The following is a 10,766-nucleotide window of genomic DNA, read 5'->3' on the forward strand; positions in this document are numbered from 1 at the left end:
GATGAAGCCTTGATGTGGCAGTAGTGGGTGAACCCCTCTACAGCATGGTGGTTTTATTTTATGCTTAGGAGTTTGTATGCGCAAGTTGTGTCTTGTCAAAGTAGGCATCTGGCTGAAATTGCCAGCTTGGTGAAAATATGTGATTTTCATTAAGTGTGAGAAACTGCTGTTATTTTCTTCCCTTGTAGTTGTGGTTGCAAAAGCTCATGTGTTGGGAATCAACCCTTGCAATCAACTAGAGAGTTGGAGCTTTTGTGTTTGTCTATCTCTCTGTTAAATTTCATGCACTTTCACTTCATGTAGTTATTGTTTTGGAGGCTGTCAAAATGCTTCAGAGCATAAATAGCTGGTGAGAATCTGAGATTTTCATTAAGTCCCTGAAATCTGTTATTTTTGTCCAAGTTAGCACATGTAGATCTTTCTGTGTGTAACTCCTTTGTATTATGTTCTTGCTCATGCTTGTAGAGCTTTTGAATAGCTTTTGTCACATATCTTGTTTGGCAGACTTGGGTGGCTGTAGGTGCTTTGCATGTTGCTCTCAAACTGCTATGATGCTGTTTAGGACAGATTGCATAGTTTTGTTGTTTTAAAGCTTGTGAGTGCATAGTTGGTGGTGTGGTGAGTTTCTTTGCACCATGATACGTCCATTTTGCATCATGCTTTCATGTTGATATTTATCGCTTTTTGGGCTGTTATTTCACTTCACGGTACAATACTTATAACTTTTCTCTCTTATTTTGCAAGGTTTACATGAAGAGGGAGAATGCACGCAACTGGAATTCTGGCCTGAAATTGGAGCAAGTTTGAGATACCTATTCTGCGCAACTCCAAACGCCGTAAAAATCAACGAGGATTTTTTCGGGAATTATAAAAAATACTGGGCCGAAGAAGTGCCAAAGGGGCGCCAGTAGGTGGCCACAAGCCTGCTAGGCGCGGCCACTCCCCTGGCCGTGCCTAGGGGGCTTGTGGGCACCCAGCTGGCCCTCTGGCCCCCCTCTTCTGCTATATGAAGGGTTTCGTCCGGAAAAAAAATGAGGAGGCTTTTTCGAGGATTCGCCGCCGCCACGAGGCGGAACTTGAGCAGAACCAATCTAGAGCTCCGATAGGACGATCCTACCAGGGAAACTTCCCTCCCGAAGGGGGAAATCGTCGCCATCGTCATCACCAACACTCCTCTCATCATAGGGGACTCATCACCATCAACATCTTCATCAGCACCATCTCATCTCCAAACCCTAGTTCATCACTTGTAACTAATCTCCGTCTCGCGACTCCGATTGGTACTTGTAAGGTTGCTAGTAGTGTTAATTACTCTTTGTAGTTGATGCTAGTTGGATTACTTGGTGGAAGAGTTTATGTTCAGATCCTTGATGCTACTCATTACCTCTCTGGTCATGAATATGATTATGCTTTGTGAGTAGTTACTTTTGTTCCTGAGGACATGGGATAAGTCATGCTAATAGTAGTCATGTGAATTTGGTATTCGTTCGATATTTTGATGTGTTGTATGTTGTTTTTCCTCTAGTGGTGTTATGTGAACGTCGACTACATAACACTTCACCATTATTTGGGCCTAGAGGAAGGCATTGGGAAGTAGTAAGTAGATGACGGGTTGCTAGAGTGACAGAAGCTTAAACCATAGTTTATGCGTTACTCCGTAAGGGGCTGATTTGGATCCACTAGTTTAATGCTATGGTTAGACTTTGTCTTAATTCTTCTTTCGTAGTTGCGGATGCTTGCGAGAGGGGTTAATCATAAGTGGGATGCTTGTCCAAGTAAGGGAAGTACCCAAGCGCTGGTGCACCCACATATCAAACTATCAAAGTAACGAATGCGAATCATATGAACCTGATGAAAACTAGCATGACAGAAATTCCCGTGTGTCCTCGGGAGCGTTTTTCCTCCTATAAGACTTTGTCCAGGCTTGTCCCTTGCTACAAAAGGGATTGGACCACTTTGCTGCACCGTTGCTACTTTTGTTACTTGCTACTTGCTGCGCACCATCTCACCACACAACCACTTTTTACCGATAATTTCAGTGCTTGCAGATATTTCCTTGCTGAAAACCACTTGTCAGATCCTTCTGATTCTCGTTGGGTTCGACACTCTTACTTATTGAAAGGACTACGATAGATCCCCTATACTTGTGGGTCATCAAGACTCTTTTCTGGCGCCGTTGCCGGGGAGTGAAGCGCCTTTGGTAAGTGGAAATTGGTAAGGGAACATTCATATAGTGTGCTGAAATTTATTGTCACTTGTCACTATGGAAACTAATCCTTTGAGGGGCTTGTTCGGGGTATCTTCACCTCGAACGGAAGCACAAATAGTTGCTCCTCAACCTGCCGCACCTACTGAAAATATTTGCTTTGAATTTCCTTCGGGTATGCTTGAGAAACTGCTGGCTAATCCTTTTACAGGAGATGGAACATCACATCCAGACTTGCATCTAATCTATGTAGATGAAGTTTGTGGTTTATTTAAGCTTGCAGGTTTGCCCGAGGATGAGGTCAAGAAGAAGGTCTTTCCTTTATCTTTGAAGGATAAGGCATTGACATGGTATAGGCTATGTGATGATACTGGATCATGGAACTACAATCGGTTGAAATTGGAATTTCATCAAACGTTTTATCCTATGCATTTAGTACATTGTGATCGGAATTATATTTATAATTTTTGGCCTCGTGACAGAGAAAGCATCACTCAAGCTTGGGGGAGCCTTAGATCAATGTTATATTCATGCCCCAACCATGAGCTCTCGAGAGAAATTATCATTCAGAACTTCTATGCTCGGCTTTCTCATGATGATCGCACCATGCTTGACACTTCTTGTACCGGTTCTTTTATGAAGAGAGATATTGACTTCAAATGGAATTTATTGGAGAGAATTAAACAAAACTCTGAAGATTGGGAGCTTGAAGAAGGTAAGGAGTCAGGTATGAATTTCAAGTTTGATTGCGTTAAAATCCTTTGTTGAAACAAATACTTTTTGTGACTTTAGCTCTAAGTATGGACTTGACTCTGAGATAGTAGCTTCATTGTGTGAATCATTTTCTGCTCATATTGATCTCCCCAAAAAGAAGTGGTTTAAACATCATCCTCCTTTAAAAGTCAATGTAGTTAAACCCAATCCGGCTGGAGAGAAAGTCATAATGATCCTATTGTTCCCAGTGCTTACATTGAGAAACCATCTTTCCCTGTTAGGATAAAGGATAATTCTAAAGCTTCAACTGTGATATGTAGAGGCTACATTAGAACACCTACACCTCCTGAGCAAATTAGAGTTGAACCTAGCATTGCTATTATCAAAGATCTTCTGTCCGACGATGTTGAGGGACATAATATTCACTTCTGTGAAGATGCTGCTAGAATTGCTAAACCTCACGCTAGAGATAAACATAGGCCTGTTGTTGGCACGCCTGTTGTTTCTGTTAAGATAGGAGATCATTGTTATCATGGTTTATGTGACGTGGGTGCTAGTGTTAGTGCAATACCTCAATCCTTATATGATGAAATCAAAGACGAGATTGCACCTGTTGAGATAGAACCTACTGATGTCACTATTCAGCTTGCCAATAGAGATACTATGTGCCCTGTGGGAATTGTTAGGGATGTTGAAGTCTTATGTGGTAAAACGAAGTATCCTACTGATTTCCTCGTTCTTGCTACCAGACAAGATAGCTTTTGTCCCATCATATTTGGCAGACCTTTTCTCAATACCGTCAATGCTCATATTGACTGTGAGAAGCAAACTGTCACTGTTGGCTTTGAAGGTGTGTCACATGAGTTCAATTTCTCCAAGTTTGGTAGACAACCTCATGAAAAAGAGCTGCCTAGTAAGGATGAAACTATTGCTTTAGCTTCTATTGCCGTGCCTCCTACTGATCCCTTAGAGCAATACTTGCTTGATCATGAAAATGATATGCATATGGATGAAAGGGATGAGATAGATAGAGTTGTCTTAGAACAATATCCTATCCTTAAGAATAACTTGCCTGTTGAACTACTTGTGGATGCACCCCCACCAAAGGGTGATCCTTTGTTCGAGATTAAACAGTTGCCTGATACTCTTAAGTATGCTTATGTTGATGAAAAAGAGATATATCCTGTTATTATTAGTGCTAGCCTTTCAGAGCATGAAGAAAATAATTTACTAAAAACTCTGAGAAAGCACCGTGCTGCTATTAGATATACTCTTGATGATCTTAAGGGCATTAGTCCCACTCTATGCCAGCACAAGATTAAAACTGATCCTGATTTCAAACCAGTTGTTGATCATCAAAGGAGATTAAATCCTAAGATGAAAGAAGTAGTGAGAAAATAAATACTAAAGCTCCTGGAAGCAGGTATTATCTATCCTGTTGCTCATAGTGATTGGGTGAGTCCGATGCATTGCGTCCCTAAGAAGGGAGGCATTACCGTTGTCCCTAATGATAAGGATGAATTGATCCCACACAGGATTATTACTGGCTATAGGATGGTGATCGATTTTAGGAAATTGAATAAGGCCACTAGGAAAGATCATTACCCTTTGCCTTTTATCGACCAAATGCTAGAAAGACTGTCTAAACACACACACTTCTGCTTTCTAGATGGTTATTCTGGTTTCTCTCAAATACCAGTTGCACAAGCTGATAAGGAGAAAACCACTTTCACCTGTCCTTTCGGTACATTTGCTTATAGACGTATGCCTTTTGGCTTATGTAATGCACCTGCTACCTTTCAAAGATGTATGATGGCTATATTCTCTGACTTTTGTGAAAAGATTGTTGAGGTTTTCATGGATGACTTCTCCGTTTACGGGCCTTCCTTTGATGATTTCCTTAGCAACCTTGATCGAATCTTGCAGAGATGTAAAGACACCAATCTTGTCTTGAATTGGGAGAAGTGCCACTTTATGGTTAATGAAGGCATCGTCTTAGGACATAAAATTTCTGAAAGAGGTATTGAAGTCGATAAGGCTAAGGTTGATGCGATCGAGAAAATGCCATACCCCATAGATATCAAAGGTATAAGAAGTTTCCTTGGTCATGCTGGTTTCTATAGAAGGTTCATTAAAGACTTCTCTAAGATTTCTAGACCTCTTACCAATCTCTTGCAAAAGGTTATTCCTTTTGTCTTTGATGATGATTGTGAGGAAGCCTTCGAAATACTTAAGAGGGCTTTGATAACTGCACCTATTGTTCAACCACCTGATTGGAACTTACCTTTTGAAATCATGTGTGATGCTAGTGATTATGCTGTTGGTGCTGTCCTAGGGTAAAGAGTTGATAAGAAGTTGAATGTTATTCACTATGCTAGTAAAACTCTGGACAGTGCCCAAAGAAACTATGCCACTATGGAAAAGGAGTTTTTAGCAGTCGTGTTTGCATGTGAAAAGTTCAGGTCTTACATAGTTCATTCCAAAGTCACTATTCACACTGATCAGCTGCTATTAAGTACCTCATGGAGAAGAAGGACGCTAAACCTAGACTTATCAGATGGGTCCTCTTGCTACAAGAATTTGATTTGCACGTTGTCGACAGGAAGGGTGCTGATAACCCAGTAGCAGATAACTTGTCTAGGTTAGAGAACATTCTTGATGACCCACAACCTATTGATGATAGCTTTCCCGATGAGCAATTGAACGTCATCAATTCTTCACGTAGTGCACCGTGGTATGCTGATTATGCAAACTACATCGTTGCCAAATATATACCACCTAGTTTCACATACCAGCAGAAGAAGAAATTCTTCTTTTCTTAAGACATTACTTCTGGGATGATCCTCACGTTTATAAGCAAGGAGTAGATGGTGTTATTAGACGTTGTGTACCTGAACATGAACTGGGACAGATCCTATAGAAGTGTCACTCCGAGGCCTACGGAGGACACCATGCGGGAGATAGAACTGCACACAAGGTATTGCAATCAGGTTTCTATTGGCCCACTCTCTTCAAGGATGCCCGTAAGTTTGTCTTGTCTTGTGACGAATGTCAAAGAATAGGTAATATCGGTAAACGTCAGGAAATGCCTATGAACTATTCACTTGTCATTGAACCATTTGATGTTTGGGGCTTTGATTATATGGGACCTTTTCCAAAATCCAACGGGTATACTCACATCTTAGTTGCTCTTGATTATGTCACTAAGTGGGCAGAAGCTATCCCCACTAGTAGTGCTGTCACAACACCTCTATCAGGATGCTTAAAGAAGTTATTTTCCCTAGATTTGGAGTCCCTAGATATCTAATGACCGACGGTGGTTCACATTTCATTCATGGTGCTTTCCATAAAACGCTTGCTAAGTATGATGTCAACCATAGAATTGCGTCTCCTTATCACCCTCGGTCCAGTGGTCAAGTAGAGCTAAGCAATAGAGAGATTAAACTAATTCTGCAAAAGACTGTCAACAGGTCTAGAAAGAATTGGTCTAAGAAGCTCGATGCTGCACTGTGGGCTTATAGAACTGCCTATAAGAATCCCATGGGCATGTCTCCGTACAAAATGGTGTACGGTAAAGCATGTCATTTACCTCTTGAGCTAGAGCATAAAGCTTATTGGGCAATCAAAGAGCTCAACTTTGATTTCAAACTTGCTGGCGAGAAGAGGTTATTTGACATTAGCTCGCTTGATGAGTGGAGAAATCATGCATATGAAAATGCCAAGTTGTTCAAAGAGAAGGTTAAGAGGTGGCATGATAAGAGGATACAAAAGCGTGAGTTCAATGTAGGTGATTATGTCTTCTATATAATTCTCGTTTAAGATTTTTTGCAGGCAAGCTTCTCTCTAAATGGGAAGGTCCCTATATTGTTGAGGAAGTATATCGTTCCGGTGCTATCAACATAAACTTTTCCAGTAGGAAATTTTCTCCGTTTTGGAATATTTGAAAAAATATAAAAATTGGAAGTAGTCCGGAAAGCGCGCGAGGAGGCGACAAGCCTGCCAGGCGCGGGCCCACTCCCTGGCCGCGCCTGGGGGGCTTGTGGCCATCTCATGTGCCTCCCGGACTCCGTTTTCCTGTGGAGTACTCCTTCTGGTCTGGAAAAAATCAATATATATTCGCCGGAAAGGTCTGACCCTCGTATCACGCAGATTTTCTCTGTTTTCGTTTCGAGCCTGTTTCTGTTGCAGATCTAGATCGCTATGACGTCCCCAAAAGCTCCAAAGGACAAGATCTTCGAGAAGGTCATCAATCCCTACCTGATGGGAGTGCTGCAACACCCTCAATATATCGAGATGCGTGAGGGGATGTTGCACATCCGTGATGTTGAGGGGCCCAAGAAGACCAGAAGCATGGAGACGAGGCTCGAAGCAATGGAGCAACATGTCTTCAAGTGCCAAGGGATGGTGGAGTGTGGACTCAACGCCAACCACATGATGATCACAGAGTTCACCAGCAAGCACAGGATCGATGCCAATGACATTGGGAAGCACCTCTCCACGCTCTATGACAGGATTGATCAACTCCAGGCCCAGATCTATGACCTGCAGGACCAAAACTATGAGTATGAGTATAGATTTAAATCAATACGGTTGGCTGCAAATTTGAGGATTCCGGAGACTCGTTCATCTTTCCATGATGGAGCACCTATGCCTTGGAATACGGAGGATCAAACCCATGTTGCAACAACTCCACTATCATCACCTCCAAAGGAAGACAACTAAGCATGGGTATGGGCAATCCCCTTGGCTTGTGCCAAGCTTGGGGGAGTTGCCCCGGTATCGTATCACCATCACATCTTTTTTCCTTTACCTTTGTTTTAGTTTGTTCCTTTTCAGTTTTCTTTTTCTCTAGTAGAATAAAAGTCTTTGTGTTTTAGTCTTGAGTTTTGCTTTGTGTCACCCCCGATGTATTCGAGCTCGTGAGCCATATAATAAAGAGTGTCTTAGTTGAAGGGCTTTGCCTCTTGCCATGATCAAAAGAGTGAGAAAAGAACAAAAGCATGAAAGATCATGTAATGATCTTATGGAAAGTGATGGCTTCACATATAAATAGAATGTTGATTGAAACTTGTTGAGGGTAGACAAACGTAGACCTCGGTCATTGTTGCAATTAATAGGAAGTGATAAGGAAGGAGAGGTTCACATATAAATATATCATCTTTGACACCATCTATGATTGTGAACACTCACTAAACTTTTGCATGCCTAGAAGTAGATGTTGGACAAGGAAGACAACATAATGAATTGTGTTTGCCTGGCTTCGAACAATGTTATATGATTAGAGATATTTTAGCATGTGACGATTGCTTCCACCTCATATTAGCCAAAACTCCCGCACCAAGTAGAGATACTACTTTTGCATCCATAAACCTTCAACCCAGTTTTGCCATGAGAGTCCACCATACCTACCTATGGATTGAATAAGATCCCTCAAGTAAGTTGTCATCGGTGCAAGCAATAAAAAATGCTCCCTAATATGTATGATCTATTAGTGTGTGGAAAATAAGCTTTGTACGAACCTGTGATGAGGAAGACATAAAATCGACAGACTGCATAATAAAGTTCTTTATCACACGAGGTGGCGATGGCTAGACGAATGCCGATGACAACAATCCTTCCCTCGCAACGACGACAGAAAAATGCTGATAGCACTCGCCGGCAACGGAACTAGAAGAATGTTGTTGATGACCCACCAGCGCGTGGTTTCGCAACAATTTTCGAGGGTAGAGTATTCAACCCAAATTTGTTGGTACGCCAGACAGGAGGTGAGAGAATACTCTCGAGTATTAGCAGCTGAATTTGTCAGATTCAACCGCACCTGAATGATTAGTATCTACAAGCACAGAAGTAACATCAAAGTAACGAGTAACGGCAGTGTAACGAGGAATAGCAACGGCAAGGAACAACAGTAGTGATAGCAGTAGCAAGTAGCAACACTAGCAAGCAACCGCAATAGCAATAGTAGTAGCAGCAGCAGCAGAGCAAGGCAAGTAACAGCAGTAGCAACAATAGTAGCAGCAGCAGAGCAAGACAAGTAACAACAGTAGGACAAACTCGTAGGCAATGGGTCGGTGATTTGTTTGGATGATATTCATCATGCAACAGTTATAACACGGAGATATATGTGGCTAGCTCCCGTTCGTCAATGTGATGTAGGCATGCATTCCGTGTGTCGTCATACGTGCTTAGGGAAAAGAACTTGCATGACATCTATTGTCCATCCCTCCCATGGCAGCGGGGTCCAAAAGGAAACTACGGGATATTAAGGTTCTCCTTTTAATAAAGAACTGGACCAACGCATTAGCACTTGGTGAACACATGAACTCCTCAAACTATGGTCATCACCGGGAGTGGTTTCGGTTATTGTCACTCCGGGGTTGCCGGATCATAACACATAATAGGTAACTACAACTTGCAAGATCGGATCTAAAACACACATATATTGGTGACAACATAATAATTTCAGATCTGAAATCATGGCACTCGGGCCCTAGTGACAAGCATTAAGCATGGCAAAGTAGTAGCAACATCAATCTCAGAACATAGTGGATACTAGGGATCAATCCCCATCAAAACTAACTCGATTACATGATAGATCTCATCCTACTCATCACCGCCCAGTGAGCCTACGAATAGCTTACTCACGAATGACGAAGAGCTTCATGGAATTGGAGAGGGAAGAAGGTTGATGATGACGATGGCGACGATTTCCCCTCTCCGGAGCCCAAGACGGACTCCAGATCTGCCCTCCAGAGGAAGAACATGTGGTGGCGGCTCCTCCGTATCGCAAATGCGACGAAAACTTCTCTTTTTTATTTTTTTGGGATGAAAGGGATCTTATAGAGCTAGAGTTGGGGGCGGCAGAGCCATGTGGGCCCCACAAGCCTGCCCACCGCCATGAGGGGGGGTGGTGGCGGAGCCAGGGCTTGTGGCCCACTGGCCCACCCCCTGAGGTGGAACTTGGCGCAGATATTTTTCTTATTTTCCAAAACTGCTCCCCGTAAATTTTCAGGACATTTGGAGAACTTTGATTTCTGCACAAAAATAACACCAAGGCAATTCTGCTGAAAACAACGTCAGTCCAGGTTAGTTCCATTCAAATCATGCAAATTATAGTCCAAAACAAGGGCAAAAGAGTTTGGAAAACTAGATACGATGGAGACGTATCAACTCCCCCAAGCTTAAAACCTTGCTTGTCCTCAAGCAACTCAGTTGACAAACTGAGAGAGAAAGAAAAACTTTGACAAACTCTGTTTGATCTTGTTGTTGCAACTATGTCTAACTCATAGCCAGAATTTCAGCAACATCACAAGTTAACCACATAAGCAAATGACACAAAGGTCTCACGGTAAACTAATATCAATGGCATAATCAGCTAACGAGCAAATAATAATGAGTTTCAAATACCAACACTTCAATCAAAACAAGCATGGAGCAATATGAATAGGTGGTATCTCGCTAGCTCTTTCTGAGACCGCAAAACATAAATGCAGAGCACTTTCAAAGATCAAGGGCTGACTAAACATTGTAATTCATAGCAACGAAGATCCAGTCATGGTCATACTCAATATCAATCAAAAGCAAAGCATAAAAATGAAAGATGTGCTCTCTAATTGGTGCTTATATAAGAGGAGGATGACTCGACAGGAAAATAAATAGACAGGCCCTTCGCAGAGGGAAGCATTGATTTGCAGAGGTGCCAGAGGTCAAGCTTTGAAAACAGAGATAATAATTTTGGGTGGCATGCTTTCATTGTCAATGCAATGACCAAGAGTTCTCAATATCTTCCATGCTACTCATGCTATAGGCTGTTCCCAAACAGAAAAGTAAAGTTTTAACTCCCCCA

The sequence above is a fragment of the Hordeum vulgare genome, chromosome 2H, assembly GCF_904849725.1.
Source record: "Hordeum vulgare subsp. vulgare chromosome 2H, MorexV3_pseudomolecules_assembly, whole genome shotgun sequence".
NCBI classification, from domain to species: domain Eukaryota; kingdom Viridiplantae; phylum Streptophyta; class Magnoliopsida; order Poales; family Poaceae; genus Hordeum; species Hordeum vulgare.